Here is a 23,900-nt window from a genome sequence, read left to right as displayed (position 1 = left end):
GAGAAGCAGAGAAAACAGTCTTTGAAATAGCGTGCAGCTGATTTCTCCTAGGGCTCTGGAAAGAAGACCGCCTGGACTTGTTTGGGCAATCAGCGAGATAGTGCCCATCATTTCCGCATTATAAACAGAGATCTTCTGTTCGGCGTCTATTCCTTTCCCCAGTTGAGATGGTTCCCCGCAGTGTATTTACTTGCATCGGCTCCTCCTCGGTCTCCCTGGAACGTCTTGGGGTACTGACATCTCTAAACCCAGGGTTGCTTGGCATGAACCCCTGTCTCTCCAATCGTCTTTCCGTAAGCCTGCGATCAATTTGGATGCATAAACGGACAAAGTCCTGAAATCTCTCTGGGGGCTCCACCCGGGCTAGTTCGTCTTTAACTTGCTCCGAGAGACCCTGCCGAAAATGATATTTCTGCGCGGCCTCATTCCAATCAGTATTGTTAACCCATCTGCGGAATTCAGCGGCGTATATTCAGCTGCCGAGCGTCTTCCTTGACGAAGATTGTTCAGAGTTGCCTCAGCGGTTGCACTACGATTTGGGTCATCAAAAATAATACTCATGGCTTCAATGAACTCCTCCAGGACCCTTAGTAGTGGGCTATCTTGTTCTAACATAGGGGAGACCCAAGCAAGGGCCTCATCCTTGAGCAGGGTTATGATCAGTCCAACCTGGGCTTCTTTGGTATGATAAATGATGGGCTGAAGCTTGAACACAAGTCTGCATTGATTAAGGAAATTCCGGAAAGATTGTTTTTTCCCCCCAAATTTTTCTGGAAGGGATATACGGGGTGTGGTTTGCACAGGCACAGTGTTTTGACCAGACAAGGTGATTAAGGCTGCACGTAGTTCACGATTCTCAGCTTCCGCAGTGGCGGCTTGTTCTTCCAAGCGGCCAAGACGATTAAACACGTGTCTTTGTTGTTCCTGGTAACCAACCATGATATGTTGTAAGTCATGGAGTGTCTGAGCCTGAGCCGGATCTGTTCCAGCGGAATCCATGGTAGGGCCTGTTTATTCTGTCAAGGATTGGACTTCGGCTGAAGTGGATCCCAGTGGCAGGAACAGCAGGGAGCGAAGTAGGGGTCACAAGCAGAGATCAGAGGCAGGCGGCAGGTAGCAAAGTCAGGAAACAAGCAGGGGTCCAAGGCAGGCGGCAGGTAGCGAAGTCAGGAAACAAGCAGAGGTCGGCAACTTGGAAACTGGAACAGGATGATAGCAATAGCTAGCACAGCAGTAAACACAGGAACCTTGCAGGAGCTAAGAAACCAGTATAAACAGGCAAGGAGGAACAGGAAAGGGAGGTTTATATAGGCAGGCTGAGAGGTGGAGCACAGGTGCAGAGGTGTCAGGTATCAGGTTCTGGAATGTTCCTTAGTTTAGCAGCAGCAATCCCGGTGGACAAGTTTAGGTACTGCAGGCTAGAACAAGACATTGAGAGTGGCAGCAGTCCCGGTGGCCAAGCATGGGTACAGCAGGCTAGAGAATATGACAATAATAATGTGAGGATTCGCCATTCTGGCGGTTCTGTCCCCTTAACCCTTACTCACTCGTCTGGTTCCTAGAGCACTCAAGAGAGGCAACCTAACGATGGTACTTATGCGCGGCGCGCGGGCACTGCGCGGGTCCCATCGGTCTCCTCTGTTCCTGGACTTAGGATGCGCTCCCGGTCCTCTGGAATTGACGCTCGACGCATGCGGGGTGCGCGGTCTCCCTGGCGGTCTGTGGTCCCTGCCCCTCGTTCCTGCCCCCATCCTGACATCAGAGCTACTCGGCACAACTATGCACTGCGCTTCTCCTCTATCCCCGCGGGTCCCGCCTCCAGTCTCCACCCCCGTATGGGTGCAGGTGTCGTGGCGCGTACTGACAGCGTGACCGGGTTGCCATTGGTGTGAGGCCCTTAAATATGCTCTCTGTGTTCTCATACCTCGCCGAGCATAACTTCTGTGTGTGACACTGAACCTCGCTTCTCCGTGCCTGTCTGCCTTTACCTTGCTGCCTGACCTTGCCTGAACCTTGGACTTTGTAATATTCTCCTGCACTGACCTGGCATTGGAATACGACGACGTTGCTCTCTCCTGCACTGAGCCTGGCTTTGGCTCTACGACAACTCTACTCTGTCCAATCCTGACTCCGGCTACGTACCCCAACGATCTGCTACTCTATACTCCTGACCCGGCCTGCAAGATTATCCTACACTCAAGACGCTCCCTCACGGTTGTGGTCGGTGTTCTATACCAATCCCTACCTCAGCCCCGCTGTCGCGCCTCGTTTGTGGTGAGCTACGCGTTACAAATAATATACAATCAAAAAAACTGAAAAAAAGACATTTACATACATTCAATCATTTTCTTACCTTTAGAATCGGGTGCCCTTCGAGTCCTAGCGAATCTGCAAGCTCTCGTACCGCGATGTCATCAATGTCAATCCAACGCCATCCACCTTGAAGATCCGGAACAGGTAAGAAAATTCTTCTTTCTTTTATCTTCAATCACCGTCTTCTTTCTTCACCTGTCATTATTTCTTTATTTTCGGTAATCTTCTATCTTCATCTGTCAATCCATAGCCCCATGTTAAATCCACAACACGATGTTGTCACATCAGCTTCTTGAGGTAAAATGAGACGTCAAGTCCTTATATATGGCCTGTGACGTCACATTTTCAGGTCAGATGGTACAGCTGCAATCTTATTGGACGCTATATTATGTGCCCGCCTCCTTTTTTTTGGTGAAGGATGTGACGTCATGTGATGTGGGAACAGAGTGATAGCCAATCCAAATGCTTTTTTTCTATTGATTGTTTTATTTTAGTTTTCTGTTTATTCTTTGGCTTACATTGTTTGTAATTTGGATGGCATGTTTTTATGTAATTTTTCCAATGGTTTTGCGTTTTTATTTCATGATTTCTTCTGTTGGCTACTGGTTTTAATTGATGTGTTGGCTAGTGGTTTAATTAATTAATTGATTTGTTGGCTAGTGGTTAAAATTAATTAATTGTTTTGTTGGTTAGTGCTTTAAATGTATGCAGATGACACAATCCTGTATGCACACAGCCATAGCCTCTCTGACCTTCAACACATACTTCAGTCTGACTTTTTGAGACTCGAAAACTGGATTTCCCAAAACAAACTGTTTTTAAACACTGACAAGACTGTAACAATGGTATTTGGGACCAAGACTAAATTTGTAAAGCTTCCAGTGACTGAGCTCCTGATTAGAACCAACGCTAACACCACCCTATCACCTGTCACTAGTTTTAAATACCTGGGCTTATGGTTTGACTCCCACTTAACATTCGGGATGCACATTGATACCCTGACAACCAAGACCTATGCCAAACTAGGGGTACTTTACAGGAACAAATCCTCCCTAAGTCTCCTGGTCAGAAAGCATATTGCACAGCAGATGCTAATGCCAATTATTGACTATGGAGACATAGTATATGGCTCGGCTCCTCAAACCCACCTTAGCAAACTTGACACCCTCTACAATTCAATTTGTCGTTTTGTTCTCCAATGCAACTACAACACACATCACTGCGAAATGCTCAAAGAACTAGATTGGTCATCACTAGAGTCTAGGCGCAAAGTTCACCTTTCCTGTCTCACCCTCAAATACTTTCTGGGCAAGCTACCCAGCTACCTGAACAAGCTCCTCACCCTACCACATGCAGCACCTATCACCTGAGATCAGACTCCAAAAAACTATTCATGGTCCCAAGACTCAACAAAGTATCCGGACGTTCCTCCTTCTCCTTCCGTGCACCCCAAAACTGGAACAACCTACCAGAGACTCTCATATCCACCACCAGCTTAAGTTCTTTCAAATCTAAGGCTGTCTCACACTTTAATCTGGCCTGTAACTGTTTCATACGCTCATAATATATATTTTCTTTAACTGTGCACGCAATGTCTTGTATATAATGTATACCTTGTTCATTTATTTAAATATATTTGTAACCATGTATTATTTTGTTTTACTCTGTGCCCAGGACATACTTGAAAATGAGAGGTAACTCTCAATGTATTACTTCCTGGTAAAATATTTTATAAATAAAATAAATAAATAAATAAATAAATTGATTTAATTGATTGGTTGTCTAATGCTTGTATTTATTTAATTGGTTGGCTAATGCTTTTATTTATTGAATTGGGATGTTTAGGTGCTTGTGTATATGTTTTATTATTGTGTATTTGTGGCCTTGAGGCTTTTTTATTAGGGTAGCCATTAAGTGCTATAGGGGCTTATCATGCCCATATTATATGAGAATGATGTACCACTATGCCAATCAATGGGTACAGGGTGGGTATAGGTGGCCCGGGGTGGGTTGTCAGGCCTCCCGGGTGGGTAGCGGGGGAGGGTGTGTTAACCCCTTTATTACTATAGCGGTTATTAACTGCTAAAGAGATTAAGTGGTTAGGGGCCATTAGATTGTATTATTTATTGTATTCTTTCTGACAACGGAGGACATGGCCCTGCAGTATGCTGATGAGGACACCCTTCATGATGGCAGGGGTAAGTAAAAAAGTTTATTTGCATTATTTATGCTGGCTGGCTAATGTTTGATGTAATAATGGGCAAATGAGCTATTATCCATATCTAGATAATAGTTATTTTGCCCATTACAGTACTGTATGTGTTGGGGGGGGGGGGTGTATTTATTTAAATTTTGAGACACATGATTGGTACCGCAGGCCAGCAGGGACCCGAGGGCCCCCAGACACCCATAGGGACCACCGGAGGACTCCCGGACACACATTGGGACCATTTGAGGACCCCCGGACACACAAGGGGACCACCCGAGGGTCCCCAGACACCCACAGGTACCACCTGAGGACCCCCGGACACCCGCGGCCTCTGGTATCAATCATGTGGGGGTAGAGGAGGTGATTATTAGTGTTGTTGTGTTTTTAATGTTTATTGTGGGTACCAGCTGTTTTAATATACATTTTATTACTAGTGTAGGTGAGCAGGGGGTCTCTGGAACAGAACATGTGAGGTCCGGGAACCCCTTGCTTCGCGAGATAGACCCCGCATTACGTGACACCAGGAATTAAATGCATCGGAGATACCGGCACCCCATAACGGGGCCTGTATCTTGGGAAGCAGGGGGTCCCCGGACCTGAAATCAATGCAGTTCTGCTCTGGAGACCCCCTGCTCATCTACACTAGTAATAAAATGTATATTAAAAAACATACATTTCAGGCGAGATTTGTGCAGGGAGAGGAGGCTCTCTCTGAGCAGCTCTCTCTGCAGCTGAATGGAATCACTGGGTAAGGCCTTTTTAGAGAGGCAATCTTCATGCTGCTGCTACTCACCTGTGTTGTGAAATTTGCCATCACAGGGAATCGAGGCTTTCTGAATAACGTGATAGCAACGCTCACAAAAACGCAGAGTTAAATGGCCTGGCGATTTTTTTTTTATGAACGCTTAGTGCATAGGCCCTTAAGTATTTTATGTAGATAACAATGTATGAGTGATTAGTCTAACCCTGAAAAAAGATAGAACCCACCTAGTAACTCGACCCCAACAGCTTTTTGGATTATAGAGCCTGAGCTCACTCCCCCTGATATTTGACTGGGAAGGGAGCCAGCCAGGGCCTCTCCCTCCTCAGCTACTTCAATGCCACGGGCCTACCTCCTGATACCCCCACCCTGTTCCCACGGGCACCATCCAGATCATTTTCTTTCCTCACCTCCACAACCCCGTCTACAGAGGACCAGAATGAGGAAGTCCATGACCCCTGAAGGATCCAATATACAGCCAGGCGGTAATACGCTTATAGCAGGTGAGCACGGGACCGCCCCAAGGGGGAAAGGGACGACAGGGCCACACCATCCTTCCCCTCCAACCCCCCCCCAGAACCTCCAACCACCAGGAATGCCCTATGAGTAGTGCATATCGGGGCCACATGTGACTCCACTTCCAGTCCCAGGATCTTGGGGGCACTCCTCTGGACCCGCACCCCACCCCAGGCTGGGGAACAGGCGGAGGCATACCTATGTCCATGGGTGAGATAAGTGTTAAGAAGAGAGATCACGGGCAAACCATGGCCTCTTGGCCCAGTCACCTCCTAGACAGGAAGATGCCACCCCCGGTTCCCGTGCAGCCTCTGCAGTCAGCCCCAGGCCCCTCAGAAAGGCGGGTCCTCGCGGATCTCACAGGGAGCTTAATTTCCGTTGAGCGCGTATGCCTATTTCAGAGGGCCCGGCGTGGGAGTTAGTGAGTAGGGAAGCCCACAGTTTGGGGAGAGCCGGGGCCCGGTGGCCAACTGCTTTGTCCGGCTGCCGGGTCCTCCGCAGCCAGCGGGCCCGGGACACTTGTCCCGGCTGTCCCCACCTGTCGGCGGCCTTGCATGTATTCAATATGCTGTGAATCTGCTTCTCAGTGCTGGAAAGAGTTCAGCTAAAATCTTCTCCGGCATGGGGACGCTGCTGAAAGAGATACATTTTGCTGGACTTATTAAATGGGAATTCTACATAAAACTTACTTTATTATCTCCCCATAGCTACCATTTAAACCCTACACATGTCATGTTCCTTTTGCACCCCACCTTTAATCCTTCTTTTTCAACTAATTTACTGAGATCAAACTTTCTTTGTAGTAATAAAAAAAAAACAAATATCTAAAGCCATGTTACGTCGTCACAAATCCGTCGTCAATTCTGGAGCAATTGCCACCAAACAAGTGCTCCTAATGCAATTCTCCTTTGCACTTAATTACAAGGAACGGCTTTCGCTCCATAAATACAAGGCTCATTACTGTACGTTATTGAAGTGTAACATAGTCCCATGTAATGCAATGCATAACCAGTTAAATTCACCATTGTAGAAGCATTATTACCTAATGAGGATCTTGCACAAGAATTACTGTGCTGGCATTGAACTGGCTGCTCATAATACCAAGGTTTTGTCAGCCTGAATTTTACACAGCAGTCTCTGAATGCTAATTGCCCTCACTGCAGAATTTCTGCATTGCTAGTACACCTCCAATTTTTGAAGTGAAACTTCTTTGCTGCACCTACAGGGATTTGATAGGAAAAATCCCTTGTGTTGTGACAGAATTCCATGACGGAAGTGACGTCACTGCAGGCAGAAGAGCCCATCAGCGACGGATGAGGAGGGGGAGGGTAGAAAAAGACACACTCACACCAACCTTACGAAATCTTCTGTGTCCCGGCTCCCCCAAGATCTCCTCAGTGCAGTTCCGCCGGGGGGGAGGAGAGAGGGGGGTCTGCTCCGGGCTGGGGGACAGCACCGCATCCCCGCAGCACCGCAGGAGGGAGGGGGGGTGAGAGCGCTGAGCGCCGTGTCCCCGCAACACCGCACCACCGGGGGGAGAGCGCTGAGCACCGTGTCACTGCAGCACCGCCAGAGGGGGGGGGGAGCGGGGGGGAGGGTGAGAGAGAGCGCTGAAAGCCGTGTCCTGGGAGGGGACACACTGAATGACGCGCGCCCACACACACACACTGACGGACCCCCGCACACACATTCAGACGCGCACACAAAAACAGTGACGGGCACAGACACACAGTGATGCGCACACAGTGACGCATGCACGCACACACAGTGACGCACACACAGTGACAAACACACAGTGACAAACACACAAGGACTTCACAGTTACTATAAATATAGAAGTGCAAAAAGCTCAAACGAGTAAGTCACACTTCTTTTTGTTTTGGCACTGAAATTGTGTTTTGATTTTTAATTAAAAATATCACCATCACAAATACAATTTCTGTGACAAAACAGTGACAAATGACAAAGAAGTTTCACTTAAAATGCGCGTGATTGGCACACACACACTTTTGTTGCTCATCTGATCGCCAAGTTCACAATTTTAAGATCTAGGTGATGGGAAGGATTAAAAAAAATATTCTGTCCATGTGCCACAGCTTCAGCCGAGTCCTAGCATTAATAATTTATCTACTGTGGAGTTTGTTCTCTGTGATATCCTCTCCGTGCCAAAGAATTCATTATTAGAGGTATTTTATTAACAAGGGAGAGCCCATATATTTTTTTTATATTCTAGAGTCCTCTACCAGCTCATGGCATATCTGTCTCTAGCAAGAGATGGATAGGCATAAAAGTGACAACATTTTTGCATGTACTCTGCTCATTAGACAATATTTATACCATTGCCAATTGCCCATTTTTCCACAAGGACTCGCCTCTGTTCAAAATTGCATCACAAATCACTTCCCTAGTTTCTTTTCATGACCTCATCCTGATGTAATTTGTGATGTAATAATAACGCAGATAAGAGCTCATTCATGATTCAATGACTTTCATGTTTTCTTCTATTACAGGGGTTACGGTATAGTCACTGCTGTTATATGGGGAGAAGGAGCGGCTCAGTGAGTAAAGATACTGACAATGTACACAATGACACTGAGTTTGACTCAGGGGAACCTGGTTAAAATTCGAAGGTCAGCTCCTTGTGACCTTGGGCAAGTCACTTTATCTACCTGTGCCTCAGGCGCCAAAAACATAGATTGTAAGCTCATTTGTGTCTAAAAAAATCCTGCTGCATACCACACACTGTACTATAATTGTGAAATACTTCCATTGGGAGAAAAGCCCTATATGAAATAAAATGATTATCTATACTATAATTCTAAGTTGGATTCCGTTAGTTTGTTTGTTTGTATGTCCGAAGTATTGAAATCTCAGAAACGGCACCACGTAGCACAACAAAACTTTCACTGGACATTCTGCTGCGGATTTGTAGGTCAACGCAATTATTTTGAACTTCCAATGTGACTCACCTCCCAAATTATGGACCTTCTAAGTTTCCCTCGGCTGTCCAGCAAATCTGTTACAGGAGGAGCGGAGGGCGTGGCTAATAAGGGAGGGGCATGTCCTTGCCTGGATCGGGCTGTGTGTGTATCTGTGTGTGTGATGTCAGATGTGCGGGGAGATGTTCCCCAGCGGGGGGGGGGGGGGCGCGGGAGATGTGCCAGCGGGGGGAGGGGAAATGTGCCAGCTAGCGGGGGGAGATGTGCCAGCGTGGGGGGGGGGAGGAACATTTGCCGCCAGCAAGGAGAGATGTACCAAAGGGGGTTAGATGTGCCGGCAGCAAAGGGACATGCCACAGCAGCGCGGGGAGATGTGCCGCCAGCGGGGTGCATTTGGGGTTCTCTGTTCAGATAAACTATATATACTCCTTTGGGGTGGCAGAGTCCAGTCCTGAGTCCCCTGCACTGATGCAGGGATATCCTGGACACCTGATTGGAGTGGGCCAACCCTGATCTATGGGAATATGTACAGAAAGCGTTATTACTCCTGTTAACATGATGCGATGCATTAACACTACCGCGCTATTACCGCAAGACTGACAGCGAGTGCTTCTGGAAACAATGGCAACACGTGCATTCTCTCTCTAACACATGCTGTATTTACCACGTTATTCTGCGTTGAGCGGGCTAATAACACTTGCACATCTGTATCTTGGGTTAGAAAAATTATACATTCTAGGTCCTTCTCTATGTCAAAGAAAGCTAACTATAGTTCTTATATAATTTAGGTACGAAACAAATCATTTTTTGTAAGGTTGTTTATTTGACCCTGTCTATCCTTTGGCCATAGATGTTTGCATTATTTTGCTTGTTTGACAATACTTTAGGCCAAGAGTGGCCAACTCCAGTCCTCAAGGCCACCAATAGGTCAGGGTTTAAGGATATCCCTGCTTCAGCATAGGCTCAATCAGTCTTCGACTGCATCATCTGTGCTGAAGCTGGGATATCCTTAGAAGCTGACCTGCTGGGGGATCTTGAGGACTGTTGTTGAGCCCCCCTGATATAAAGGGCCAGGTGACCCATATGCCACATGCATACGTGTTGGAATTTGCAATGTACTGTGTGTTGTTTTTTAAGATTTGGCAAATGTTTAGCACATTTAAAAGAAAATGTCCAATTGCTCCCTGTGCAAATTTGCGTGAAATATTCGCTCCTCTCTAGTCATTGGTTTACTATTTATAGTCTGAAAATGACACAAGGAGTGGAGGAGATCGGTAGGAATGGTGCAGTCAGCCTTGCAAACATGCCGAGAGCACGCTACCTCAGCGGCCTTAGCAACGCGGGAGCGCAGAAGTAAACAGCCGCTTAAGCCCATGTACACAAGGAGGAGCATTAGGATACACTTATAGATAAGTATTTTTATTATTTCATTCTTGTGAGTGCATTTTATTAGGATTTACTTCATCATGAAAGTATGTGCTGCACTATGGAGGGTTGTTCATTATATATATATAACACGGTACTGATACCACTACATATATATATATATTCATTCCAGCTGAATGTACCCGGCGTTGCTCAGGAATTCTAAGAAACCAACCTCCTCCCCTTCTCTTTCCCCCTCTTCTCTCTCCCCCCTCCTCATCAATCTCCCTCCAGTCACTTTCCTTTAATTTTTCTTCCAGGTGGGGGGAGCGCTCAAATCTTGGGATGGTATACATTTTTTTTGCACACTGCACACTGCACACTGCACACTGCACACTGCACACTGCACACTGCACACACTCTCACTGCACACTGCACACACTCCCAGCACACACTCTCACTGCACACACTCACTGCACACTGCACACACTCCCAGCACACACTCACTGCACACACTCTCACTGCACACACTCCCAGCACACTGCTCACAGCCCACTCTCTCACTGCACACACTCTCACTGCACACACTCTCTCTGCACACACTCCCAGCACACACTCTCACTTCACACACACACTCACTGCACACACTCTCACTGCACACACTCTCACTGCACACACTCTCACTGCACACACTGCTCACTGCACACACTCCCAGCACTCACTGCACACTGCTCACAGCACACACTCTCACTGCACACTACACACACTCTCACTGCACACTCTCACTGCACACTCTCACTGCACACTCTCACTGCACACTCTCACAGCACACTGTTTTGGGCCTGCCGCTGCAACGCTGGGCTCAGGGAGAGCCCCCCCTCTCCCTGCCTGTATCTCTGTTGCTGCGGGGGAGGATTGAAGGGAGCTGATCCCTGGCCGAGGAACTCTGAAACAACTGACATCCCAGCAAAGGCTGCGTGAGCTCTCCTCCCCCTCACAGCTTCTCTGCACAGATCAACTGTTGTAGATGCTGGGTAAGTGCTGCTGTGGGGTGTGTGTGTGTGTGTGTGTGTGGGGGGGGGGGTGCTGTGGTTTGGGAGGGGGGGTGCTGCTGTGGTTTGGTGTGATGCTGGGCTCAGGGAGCCCCCCCCCCTCTCCCTGCCTGTATCTCTGCTGCTGTGGGGGAGAATAGAAGGGAACTTTTTGCGGTGGCTATTTTGTTTTTTCGCGACCCCATCACTAACGCGGTGGTCTCGGGTGGACCCCGAGGACCGCGCTATAACGGGGTTTAGCTGTATGTGTCAATTACAGTATGTGTCAATATTCGTCAATTCCTGACGAAGTGGCAAGTAGCTACGAAACGCGTAGAATCTAAACTTAGCCATTTGGAGAATACTGCCTTGGGGTTGACTGACGTGAGGAGGTGCTGGCAAACGAACCAGAGAGATCACAGCGGCAACAGGAAATCAGGAGTGCCCCGCTTCAGCTTAGGAGCGTGAGCGCGGGGGTGGCTTCTGCGCGAGGAGCGGCCTCGGCCCATGACGCCGATCTCAGCAGGAGGAGACAGCAGGCTGGCCGAAGTTCACCGCAGGGCAGCGTCGGGAAGAACCAACGCTTCAGCGCAGAAGTCCAAGGCAGGCCACTGCAAGAGGATCGCAGCTGGCCGCAGGAAAGGAAGGGTAGCCACTGCTAGGAGGGAATGCAGCAGTTACCAGTGCTGGCATCAACGCTTCAGCACAGGCGTCCAGGGTAGGCCACTGCAGGAGAATAGCAGCAGGCCGCAGGACAGGAAGGGTAGCCACTGCTAGGAGGGAATGCAGCAGTTACCAGTGCTGGCATCAACGCTTCAGCACAGGCGTCCAGGGTAGGCCACTGCAGGAGAATAGCAGCAGGCCGCAGGACAGGAAGGGTAGCCACTGCTAGGAGGGAATGCAGCAGTTACCAGTGCTGGCATCAACGCTTCAGCACAAACGTCCAGGGTAGGCCACTGCAAGGAGATAGCAGCAGGCCAGTGCTGGCAACAACGCTTCAGCACAGACGTCCAGGACCAGGCCTCTGGATACTCAGGAACTTGGAAGGCAAGAACGCTAGGAGAGAGGCCTGGGGTGGCTTGTGGCAGAGACAGTAACATAGAGGTAGGAATAGTTATGCTCGGCGCTGGTTCAGAGCCAACGCCTAGAATATAAAGGGCGGAGATCCAATCACAGGAGGAGGGTGTGTGAGAATTCCTCCAATGAAGTAGCACAGGGCAGAAGCTGCAATGAGAGGCAGCACCTGTGCCATAGATTGCCAGAGGAAGCTTGCAACTGCACAGGTCTGCACGGCTATAGTCAAAGCCAGTAGTGGATTCCTTACACACTCCTGCTTTCTTCGGTTGCTTTCTGTGTAAACTTTATAGCTATCTGACTCTCCTTATCTGCCACCAGGCTATGGGAATTATGATGTCACTAGTATGATGTCACGTGCCAGATACATGGCCTACCAGGTACAAGACCCAGTGGCTGACCTGCTTAGAGAAATGGTAATAACGCATAGAATTAAAAATGGAATTGTATCCAAAACCCTGCTCCTTGATCTCAGGAACCATCATGCAAAATTTAGTATCCTAAGAGGTGTCCAAATGCATTGTGAACAGATAGAGACACAACTTTCCAAAATATATAGTTCACGTGGTCCCACATGGAACCTAATGTTCCTAGTGACAGTTCACCTTCAAGTTTGGTTGTTCTAGGTCTTGTAGTTTGGGCGTGCATAATGAGACACACAGACAAACATTCTGACATATATATAATATATAGGAGGAGGAGTACACCGGTATAGCACCCCAGAAAGTCGGGACAGAGCCCTAAAAACCGGGCCTGTCCCAGCTTAACCGGGACATCTGGTTACCCTATTTAGATCTTACCATGCTCAAACAATTTTTTGTAGATGTTATGATGCACAAAGCATCATAACATAGATAGCAAAATACAGAACATAAAGAAAATGCACGTTTAACTGCAGCCTGAATTGGTTCTATTCTCATGTGAAAAGAATATGAAGAATCATGGGGACATACGATTGCAATGTGCGGTGCGGTGAGATCCCCTGCTAATTTCCACAGAGGCATGAATGAGAAAATAAAAGCATCTGGCAACACTCACACACATCTAATACTTGTCAGAATAAATAAAAAATGTTGATCTTATACAAGTGTTTTGTAGGATGCTTTATTTTCTTTAGTATAAAGTACAGGTCACACGATTATAATTTGAGCATTAAAAAAGATTCTGATCAGCACTAAGCTAGCATATTATCTCCCCATACATCATGGAGTGCCTAAAGATGTATGAGTCTGTCTGATTGAGAGATAAGTGTGTTTGGTGGATTCCTCAGGCTCCAGGCATGTGGTGAGGGCTGAACTTAATAAGCAGTGTTTATGCTTTTTTGATTCTGCGACTCTGTTTTTTCCCCCCTGTCTGATAAACAATCAGGCATTTATTACTTTGCTTTGTGATGGTCCACTTACTCTGCCACATGCACAAGAAATGTGTTCAATAAAAACGTTCCAATTGTTAATGAAGTGGAGGAGAAAGCAAAGGAGTAAATGTCATTTGGAAGCAGAGCGAAGTAACAGGAGAAATTCCAGTGCAAATCCCCAAATATTTCTTCTGGTTTTGTTCAATTACTGTTGTTATTTTGTAAATGTAAAGTGTCAGCAGTTTGGATCATTGGCCAAGACCTTACTGCCTTCACTGCTGGAGGATTATTTGATTTAAACATTAAGGGCCACCAACAGGTCAGGTTTTCAGGATAGCACTGCTTCAGCACAGGTGGCTCAATTAGTGGCTCAGTCACTGTGGAAAAGCTACAAAGTAACTGGCACTATCAAGGATCTTAAAACTACAGATGCCTTTCAGAATATGTGCACAAGGCAAACAAGAAACGCAAAAAGCACAATATTACAATATTGACAATCTTCACCAGCATGTATCAAATCCAGCTAACTTCTGGAAGGTCATCAGCAATATATTCCAGCCTTCTAGCCATCAACAACTATGTGATATCATTAAGGAGGATGTGAAAGAAGTGTTTATATCTCTGGCGCCTGACACATGCAAATATATGTGAGGGAAGAGGATATATACAACCAGGACTGGTGGGTGTTTCAAATCCAAGGATATGTTCCAATCGATGAAAATTCGTACATGAAATAAAAACAAACAAAATACATAGCGTAATACTGTGAGGTTAAAACAAGACAAACATGTGCATTAAGACAAAATGCTGAGGTGAACAACAGGTGACTGATATGAATAAAACATTTAATAAAACAACACAAAATAAATGACATAAAGAATAATAAAATATTATGAGACAAGTCCCACTGAGAACTCTGCTGCTGCGGCTGAAAGACCCACTTACCAGACAGAAAGTGGTAGCAGGCGGGGGACAATTTAGAGAGCATCTCCTCTCGTCTGTTGCACGACAGCTCCAGGCCTCTCTCCTCGGCACAGTTTGCGTCCTGATCCTCTGCAACTGCTTTCGGGCGGAGTGCCCCCCTAGTCTCGTGAGGCCTGACGGCAGATGCGCGTTCGGCTTAGGAGTGGTAGACGGCAATAGCAGATTCGCCGTGGAACAGCCGGACGGAGCGTGCAGATGGTATCAGCAGATTCACTGCACTACAGCCAGTAGAAGGGATATGCAATAGGGTCCGCAGTGGAGCCAGCGGGACCACCCTACGCGTTTCGGAAGACGCAGCTTCCTTCCTCAGGGGTATAAAGATAATGTCCCTGTGTGTCCATATATATATGATTTAGATTAAAAGATGCAGTACACCTGATTATAGTCCCGGACATGGCCCAAAACTGCTTAAAAACTCAGCAAAAACAGAAAACGAAAAGAACACTTATAAATACAAAAAACATGTAACAATAAGCTAACAAATGAATATTCAATGACAACATATCATGTATGAAAACAATAGTTCTATTGTATGTATGAAGCGCCAGTGACAATCAACTGAATAGCAGTGAATAAACTAATACAATGTGTATACGGTATATAGGCAGACAGCCATCACGCATATATTTCCATTATGCAATTTATAGTGAAACTAATATATGTAATATAAGTGCTATTGATACATAAAGTGTTTTGAGAACTCTAATATTAGTGACTAGTGTGTTGTGAACTGTAGAGGCAGTGATACAATTAAGAACAGTCTACTGAAATATAAGACGATTGTACTCATATAATAGTCCAAATTGTGTAATATGCAAAGATCTATGATTGCCAAAGAAACTGAACTATAAGTGCTGTAATGCACTTATTTCACCACCAAGAATGATTTGAGATCAAAACACAATATGGAGGCTAAAGTGCGGAGCTCATACAGTAGATTCAATAAGATTCTCTCCTCCCTAGAGGGAGCCCAGTGAATAGACCAATACAATGTGTATATGATATATAAGCTGACAGCCATCAAGGCTATATTTTCATTATGTAATGTATGGTGAGGTTTATATATGTGATATGTATGCTATAAATAAATAAAGTGTGTTGAGAACTCTAATATATGTGACTAGTGTAATGTGAGGTGTGGAGGCAGTGATTATGATATGGGATAGTGATAGTGATATGGGGTATATGTACCCATAAAATATACATTTTACAGTGTGCAAGAATCTATGATGGCCAAAGAAACTGGACTATAAGTGCTGTAGTGCCCTTATAGTCCAGTTTCTTTGGCCATCATAGATCCTTGCACACTGTAAAATGTATTACTCTGACAAATCCCACTGACATTGCAAATGCATTCAATGAATACTTTGTGGGGTGTGCAGGTCCGCCAACAGGGTGGGTCTGCCGGAGTTGGCATCCCGGGCCCGGTGGGTAAGGGGGGGCCCGGCCGGCACTGCAAGTTGGGCCCGACATCTGGTCAGGCCCCTCTGCCGGTCCTCTCGCGGCCGGGCCCCGGCTCTACCTTAGCAGCAGCCTGCATGACTATCCCTCTGTCCCACACCGACGGGCTTCTCTGACGTCAGCGCTCTCTGCTTCCGATGCGCGATGGCATGAGAGGGAGGCCTGTCGGAAGCTCGCGTGGGACAGAGGAATAGAGGCATGCAGGCTGCTGCTGAGGGGAGGTGGGGGTCTTTTTAATATGTATTGGGGGTTGGGGGTCTTTTTAATATGCATTGGGGGTGGGTGTCTGAATTGCATTGGGGCCGGGAGGTGTATTTTTTAATATGGGGTAGGGGGTGTATTTTTTATATGGGGTGGGGGGTGTATTTTTTAATATGCATTGTGGGTGGGGGGTGTATTTTTTAATATGTATTGGGGGGTGGGGGTGTATTTTTTTCTATAATGCATTGGGGGTGGGGGTGTATTTTTTTCTATAATGCATTGGGGGTGGGGTGTATTTTTATTATGTATTTAGGTGGGTGGGATTTTTTGGTATGTATTTTGTGGGGGGAATTGAGTGAAAGTGGGGTAATTGACAGAAGGTGGGAGCGAGTGAGAGGAGAGAGGGGGGACTGAGTGAGGAAAAGAGGGAGTAAGAGTGAGACAGAGGGGAGAGAAATACATGGGAAAAGGGTGGGAAATAGAGGGGCTCGGGAGGTGTGAAATGGGGGGGGGCTCACAATACCGCCGAGGGGGGCGGACGTAACTCTAGTCCTGGGCCCCTGGAAATTTTGGCAGCCCTGGGGGTGTGCTACTAACTTATTAGCAAAACGCAACCCGAATTACAAACATGAACCTCACTCTGAGAGTACTTCTATAGCCCCACCCTCTCCCAACACTGCCCACAATTTTCAATTTGTCCCAGTATCTGAAGAGATTACACAAGCGCTCCTCAAATTAAAACTAAGCAGCCAATCTGGACCTGATTTACTGCAATCTAAGTTCCTACGACTTGGTGACCCAGCCATTGCCAAACCACTTGCTTCCCTAATCAACTCTATCTTGTCTTCAGGCCATATCCCTAAGACCTGGAAAACTGCCAGAGTTGTCTCAATCTTCAAAAGTGGGGACAAAAACACTGTCTTAAACTACAGGCCAATCTCTCTTCTCCAAATACTATCCAAAGTCATGGAAAAATGTGTCCACTCCCAATTAAGCGATTACTACACCAAGACAAATTTCCCTAGCCAATTCTAATCTGGCTTTCGCCCCAAACACTCCACTGTAACTACCCTGCTAAAAGTTTGCCATGAGATCAAGTGTGGAATGGAACTGGGACAACTTATTGGTGCAATATTCCTACATTTGCAAAGGCTTTTGATACTGTTGATCATACTATCTTGCTAGACAAATGGCAGTATTCTGGAATAGGGAAACATGATTTAAACTGGTTTCATCCTACCTATCAGGTAGAACCCCAAGTGTGTATCTCAGGCTCTAACTGCAACCCCTTGGATATCACCTATGGTGTCCCAAAAGGCTCGGTTCTGTGGTGTTCTCTTCTCAGTGTTCATTAATGATCTTCCTACAGCTTGTAAGGGAGCCTCAACACACATGTATGCAGATGACACAATCCTATATGCACACAGCCTTAGCCTCTCCAACCTTGGACATGTACTGCTATTTTTCGTTTTGAGACTTGAAAATTGGATTTCCCAAAACAAACTGTTTTTAAACACTGACAAGATTGTAACAATGGTATTTGGGACCAAGGCTACATTTCTAAAGCTTCCAATGAATGAGCTTCAAATCAGAACCAACTCCAATACCACCCTAGCCCCTGTTACTATTTTTAAATATTTTGGGCATATGGTTTGACTCCCATTTAACATTTGGGTTGCACATTGAAACACTGACATCCAAAACCTATGCCAAACAAGGAACAAATTTTCTAAATCTGCTGGTCAGAAAGCGCATCACACAGAAGATGTTAATGCCAATTATAGACTATGGGGACATAGTATATGGCACGGCACCCGAAACTCACCTTAGCAAACTTGATACCCTCTTTAATTCAATATGTTGCTTTGTCCTCCAATGCAACTACAACACACATAAACAAAAAAGGAGCGCAAGGAAAGACAGGATAAGTAATAAATAAAACCACTTTATATAAAATATTAACAAATTAAAAACTGTCATGATGACACGTGATGAAACAATAATCAATTGTGAAAACCCTCCCACATCTCGAACAGAATGAAGAATCAAATCTTGAACAGAATGGTGTCACTCGATCCCTCAATCGTGATGGAAATTCAGGTAAAAAATACCAAAAAATGAGGGACCAAACTCCAGTCCTGTTTCACATGGAGAAGCTGCTACAGAGCTCCTTGCAGTGTTCTCTTGTGCCCAGGGACAAGCCTGGCATCTGTCATCACAGTGTCTGGCATAAGTCATGTGATGACCTAAAAAACCTCTACGCGTTTCACGTCACATACGCTTTATCAGGGGGTTGGTCTCTCGATCTAGGGGCTGTCATATAGATATATAGATATATAGATAGATAGATAGATAGATAGATAGATAGATAGATACTGTATATATTAATAAGTCCCTTCCTATTGGTTAAGATGAAACTATGGACAATTACCTCCCAAATACACACATGAAATAACAAAACATGGACAATAACAATACATTACATCTACATCATACAAGACATCAATCACAAAAATATATTGTTGGTGCCCTACATAATAATAATAATACTAATGAAAATTAGTGAATCAAATGAATATCTAAACAGAATAAAATGTATACCATATAATTATACATCAAAATAACTACATATATTCACAAATCAAAATCCATTACATAAACTGAGGCATATCAATTCCTAAAAACCTGGAAATGCTAATGGGTTCATAATGTAGATTTATATTGATGAACCCTAGGTTGAAAACACTACCAATTCAATCAATATTTTGTGTCAATGGCGAATCTGTTGGTATGCAGGGTGCATAAATCCATAATACCCTAGCCAGTGACCCCATAACATATATTAACAAATATTAAGATAAAAACAAAATGTATGAATTAATGTCTCTAGACACAACACATTGAACCATCTTGAAGTTGATGATACTTCAAATCAAATTTAAATACTAATGAAACATAATACTGTAAACATACATATACAAAATTAATCAATGTCTTCATACCATCAAATTCCATATTGTTCGAAGCCTGCAACACCCCTGATGAAGCGTATGTGACATGAAACACGTAGAGGTTTTTGAGGTAATCGCGTAACGTACGTCAGACACTGTGAAGACAGAAGACAGGCATTTCCCTGGGCCCACGAGAACTCTGAAAAGATCTCTGGAGCAGCTTCTACATGCTAAACAGGTATATTTTCCACCTGAATTTCCATCCCGATTGAGGGATTGAGCGACACCATTCTGTCCGAGATGTGGGAGGGATTTTCGCAATTGATATTGTTTAATCACATGTGTGATCATGTAAGTTTTTAACTTGTTTATATTTTATTTAAAGTGGTTTTGTTTATGACTTATCCTGTCTTTCCTGGCGCTCCTTTTTTTGTTTGTGTGTTGTTCTTCAGTTTGCCCCGTTTGATCACCGGAGAAAGTAGAGCTTTGCGATTTCTCTGGGAGGTCCTGGGACCAGCATAGACCCATTATTGGAAGCTCCTCCTTCTCTTACCGTGCACCCCACAACTGGAACAATTTACCCGAGACTCTAAAAGCCGCCACCAGGCTAAGTTCTTTCAAATCTAAAGCTGTCTCACATTTTAATCTGGTCTGTAACTGTTACATACGCCTATTATATATACTATCTGTAACTGTGCATGCAATGTCTTGTATATAATGTATACAATGTTCACTTAATATAACTATGCATTTGTAACCATGTATCTGTCATCATAACTCTGTGCCCAGGACATACGTGAAAACGAGAGGTAACTCTCAATGTATTACTTCCTGGTAAAACATTTGATAAATAAATAAATTGATGAAACTACTGTGCATTAATCTTCCAGGCGTATGTTGTGTTTTCACAAATTTCATGCATACATGATACAAGCTAAACACACAAATAAGTGACTTTTAGGAAACAATGTAATGCAGAATTTCATGTTTAAAGTGAAGACTGACTCCACCTAGAAGTAAATATGCTGACAGAAACCTGAAGAAGGGACCTGTAATATTTTCATAGCTCTGCACACTATCATTTCATCTATGAAGAGCTCTCATGTTGGTCCCTTAATTTTTGGGGTGCCCTTTAGATATAGCTAATATCATGTAATAATAACTTTATTTCATATAGGGCTTTTCTCCCAACCGGGCTCAAAGCGCTTCACAATTACAGTATTTGCAGCACACAGGTACAATTACTTAGGAATTTTTACAGACACAGTCACTGCCCAGATAAGCTTACAATCTATATTTTTGGTGCCTGAGGCACAGGGAGATAAAGTTGACCAAGGTTGCAAGGAGCTGACACTAGGAATTGAACCTGTGTCCCCTGTTTTTCACAATGACTTTTCTCTCTAAGCCACTCCTTCTGTTGTAGTTACAGGGGGGAAGGGTTGGTTGCATTTTATGGAGGAAGTGGAACAGACGGGTGAGGACTTCTCTACTGTTCTGTCAGTGAGTGTCAGAGCAATCACGTGATCGCGAGTGCCGTGAGGGCCGTGGCACTCTGGCATTCAGAGTGTTAAAATATATCACCGTCTGCAACAAATCTTCCGGACCAATACAGCTACCAATACTGTGTCATTTTACAAACGTGCATTAACAGCCAAATCCATTTTCTTATGCATACTTTCTTCTCAAACCATTTTCTATTTTTACAAAATCCTAAGAGTAGCTTCTATTGTTCCCATTTACCAACGTCTCTTAGTTGCAAAACGGGTGCGAAAATAGCAGCAGCTTTATCAAAGAAACAATTTCATTGAAAGCAATGTGAATTTCCCTTTAATGAATAATGACAAGTGATTCCAATATGTCCTTTCACCAGTACCTTTAATGTGTGTACAGACTAAAAAGTACACTATACGCTATTTTTATTAACACATATATTTAAGGGGAAAAATTATTCTATTTTATGTGTTCGAAATACACATTTATTCATGATAAAGAGAAGAAATGGGATGAAAGTACATGATAAGAAGAAATAGTGATTTTTATGCTATGGTTATTTAACAAAGTAGCAGCATTTCTTGTAATATTTCCGATATATTGGTCTATGCAAGGTCTGAGTACGTTGTTGTAAAACTGTATTTTATTTCACTCAGATTTGTGTTGCAGTACAGTGCAGGCCTTTCTCAGATTCCTTTGTTTATAGGGAACATCCCTTTAACACCCTTGAATGCCAGAGAGGCCGTGAAGCCCATTCTGACACTTCGCGGTCACGTGATTGCGGCATCATTGAGGGCGGAACGGAAGAGGAGCAAAGAGCGCAGTCTTCCCGTGAAAACCAGCAGGTAGCATGTGACGTACAGTAGCTGCAAAGTCACCGCACCCCTGGAGGGCCAGAGTCCACGATGCGGAAGCTACTGTATGTCATAGGGCTTCCAAGGGGTTAAGAAACCTAAATTCTCCTGGATTCTGCTCCAAACAAGTGCAAGCACATTTTCACAAGAGAGTGGCCTCCTTACTTATTTAGGCAGTAAATGGAATATACACCCAGACATACACACCTGATCTCACCTACGCCTCCCTGCCATCTCTTCCCCTTAAATGGTGTTAACCTTTTCATTTAACACCCATCTACAGCACTTATTCCCTCAGCTGCTGTCTCTGTAAGTTTCCCTTCAAACCTCTTAGATTGTAAGCTCTTCGGGGCAGGGATTTCCTTTCCCATTGTCTGATTTTTGCTGCACTTATTGTATTTTAAAAATTCCCTGTACTGTATTCTTTGTGAAGCGCTGAGTACACTTTTGGCACTATATAAATAAAGACATACAATACAATACAATACACCTTCAGCGCTTTTAGAAAGTTAAGTCATTTGGATCTATTATCCATGTGCAGACACTACCCAGAGCAACATTGTTACTTAGGAACATGCCATTGACAGTGAACAGAAATGCAAATGTTCAAGGCGGGTGGGCAACACTAGTCCTCAAGGACCCCTAACAGGTCTGGTTTTCAGGATAAAAGACAAGGGGGAGGCATCCGGAGCGGCACCAAAATGGCAGTATGTCGAAGTGAAGGAAACCCGATAGGTCAGATGAAAAAGGCTTCATTCGTGCAAGACAAAATTGACAGCAGTGTCCATTATTTCCCTCCTACATGTTTCACGCCACTAGGGTGCTAGCGCCCTCCTTGACAAAGCACCCTAGCGGTGTGAAATGCGTAGGAGGGACACTATGGACACTGCCCTCAATTTTGTTTGCACGAATGAAGCCTTTTTCATCTGACCTATTGGGCTTTCTTCACTTCAACATACTGCCATTTTGCTGCCGCTCCGGATGCCTTCCCCTTGTCTTTTGCCCTAAATTCTACTGAGATCCAGGAGGCGCGCCACGGAGAGCGTGGGAGTCCATACAACGCCTGCAGACGCTGCTTACATGCAGCCGCCAGGACCGGCATAGCTGCTACAGTTTGATTGCCTGCCAAAGCACTACCTGGACAGGGAGGACCTGCACAAGAGGTAAGACGCTATTTTCCCTTACATCTGAGTCCCTCCTAAGTGCTAGGCGTCTACTCCGCACTATTAACTCTCTCATCTCACAGCAGTACAGCACAAAGATAAGACTCTGTGTCAGCGCAACCCCAGAGCACACGACAGCACAACGCTCACTACTGGTTTTCAGCATATCCCAGTTGAGGACTGGAGTTTGCCACTCCTGGTTCAGGGGAATTTTTAATGAAATTCACAAAGCGTGGTGAAAACATTGAGCAATTTTATTTTTTTACATGCACGGTGTACTTCTTTTGAAACATTTTATGAATCGTACAAACATATAAAGCCGTTAATTCTACATTGTCTGAAGCTGCCGCCCGGGAAGTCAATGAGGAATTTGTCGGCTGAGAACGACCCAAATGATCGCTTCGGACAATATAGACTTACCCCCACACTGCCGTTGCGAAACTAGCAGTAAAAGTAACCAAACTGGTAATATCATATGGTTTCTCATGATAGGGAATGAAGGGGGGGAGCCGGGTTGGGCGTTTCTTCCATGTAGTAACACAGGAGGGAGACTGAGTACGGGGTATGGTGCCTTTTATTGGGCCAACAACTAGTTGATCTGTTACAAACTTTCCAACCTCTCAGGGACCCGGTGAAGGACCCGGAGAGGTACATGGTTTCTCATGGCAAATTCTATTTTTGTTGACTCGTGCAAATTCACAGCGACGCCACATTCACAAAGTGGGGTGAAGGCTTTGCCCATCTCTAGTGAATGGGTTGCAGATGTGCATGATAAAAGTGCTGACCCGCTTTAGTTCATCTTGTTCTTCTCTGCATAATTTGGAGAGGGGAAAATTGGAGGGCAGTCAGTAGAAGGTTATATTAATCAAGGCAGGAAATGCCAATTGCAAGCGTGAAGGTTTCTCTCCGTTCAATTTACATATGGATGACGTTCCTCCCAATGTATTTTGCATGTGTTTGTTTGTTTTTTTGGGATGCGGTTGTGTTAACGTTGCTTATGTCCTTGATCAAACATACATATTTTTTTTTAGCTCAGTTCTGCTTAGAGGGGCTATTTATCAGCCTCCTGGCTGCAGCACAGGGGGCAAAGCTAGTGCTAAAAACTGCACTAGATATAACAAAGATATAGATACGGCTACATATAGCAAAGGGGGAAATAACATTGTTTTCAGAGAGATTACTTATATTTTCTAAACCTGCTGATTTTGTTGCCCCCGTTTTGCACCCCTCCCAT

This window comes from Ascaphus truei, chromosome 14 (genome assembly GCF_040206685.1).
Source record: "Ascaphus truei isolate aAscTru1 chromosome 14, aAscTru1.hap1, whole genome shotgun sequence".
NCBI lineage: Eukaryota > Metazoa > Chordata > Amphibia > Anura > Ascaphidae > Ascaphus > Ascaphus truei.
This window is presented reverse-complemented; position numbering follows the sequence as displayed.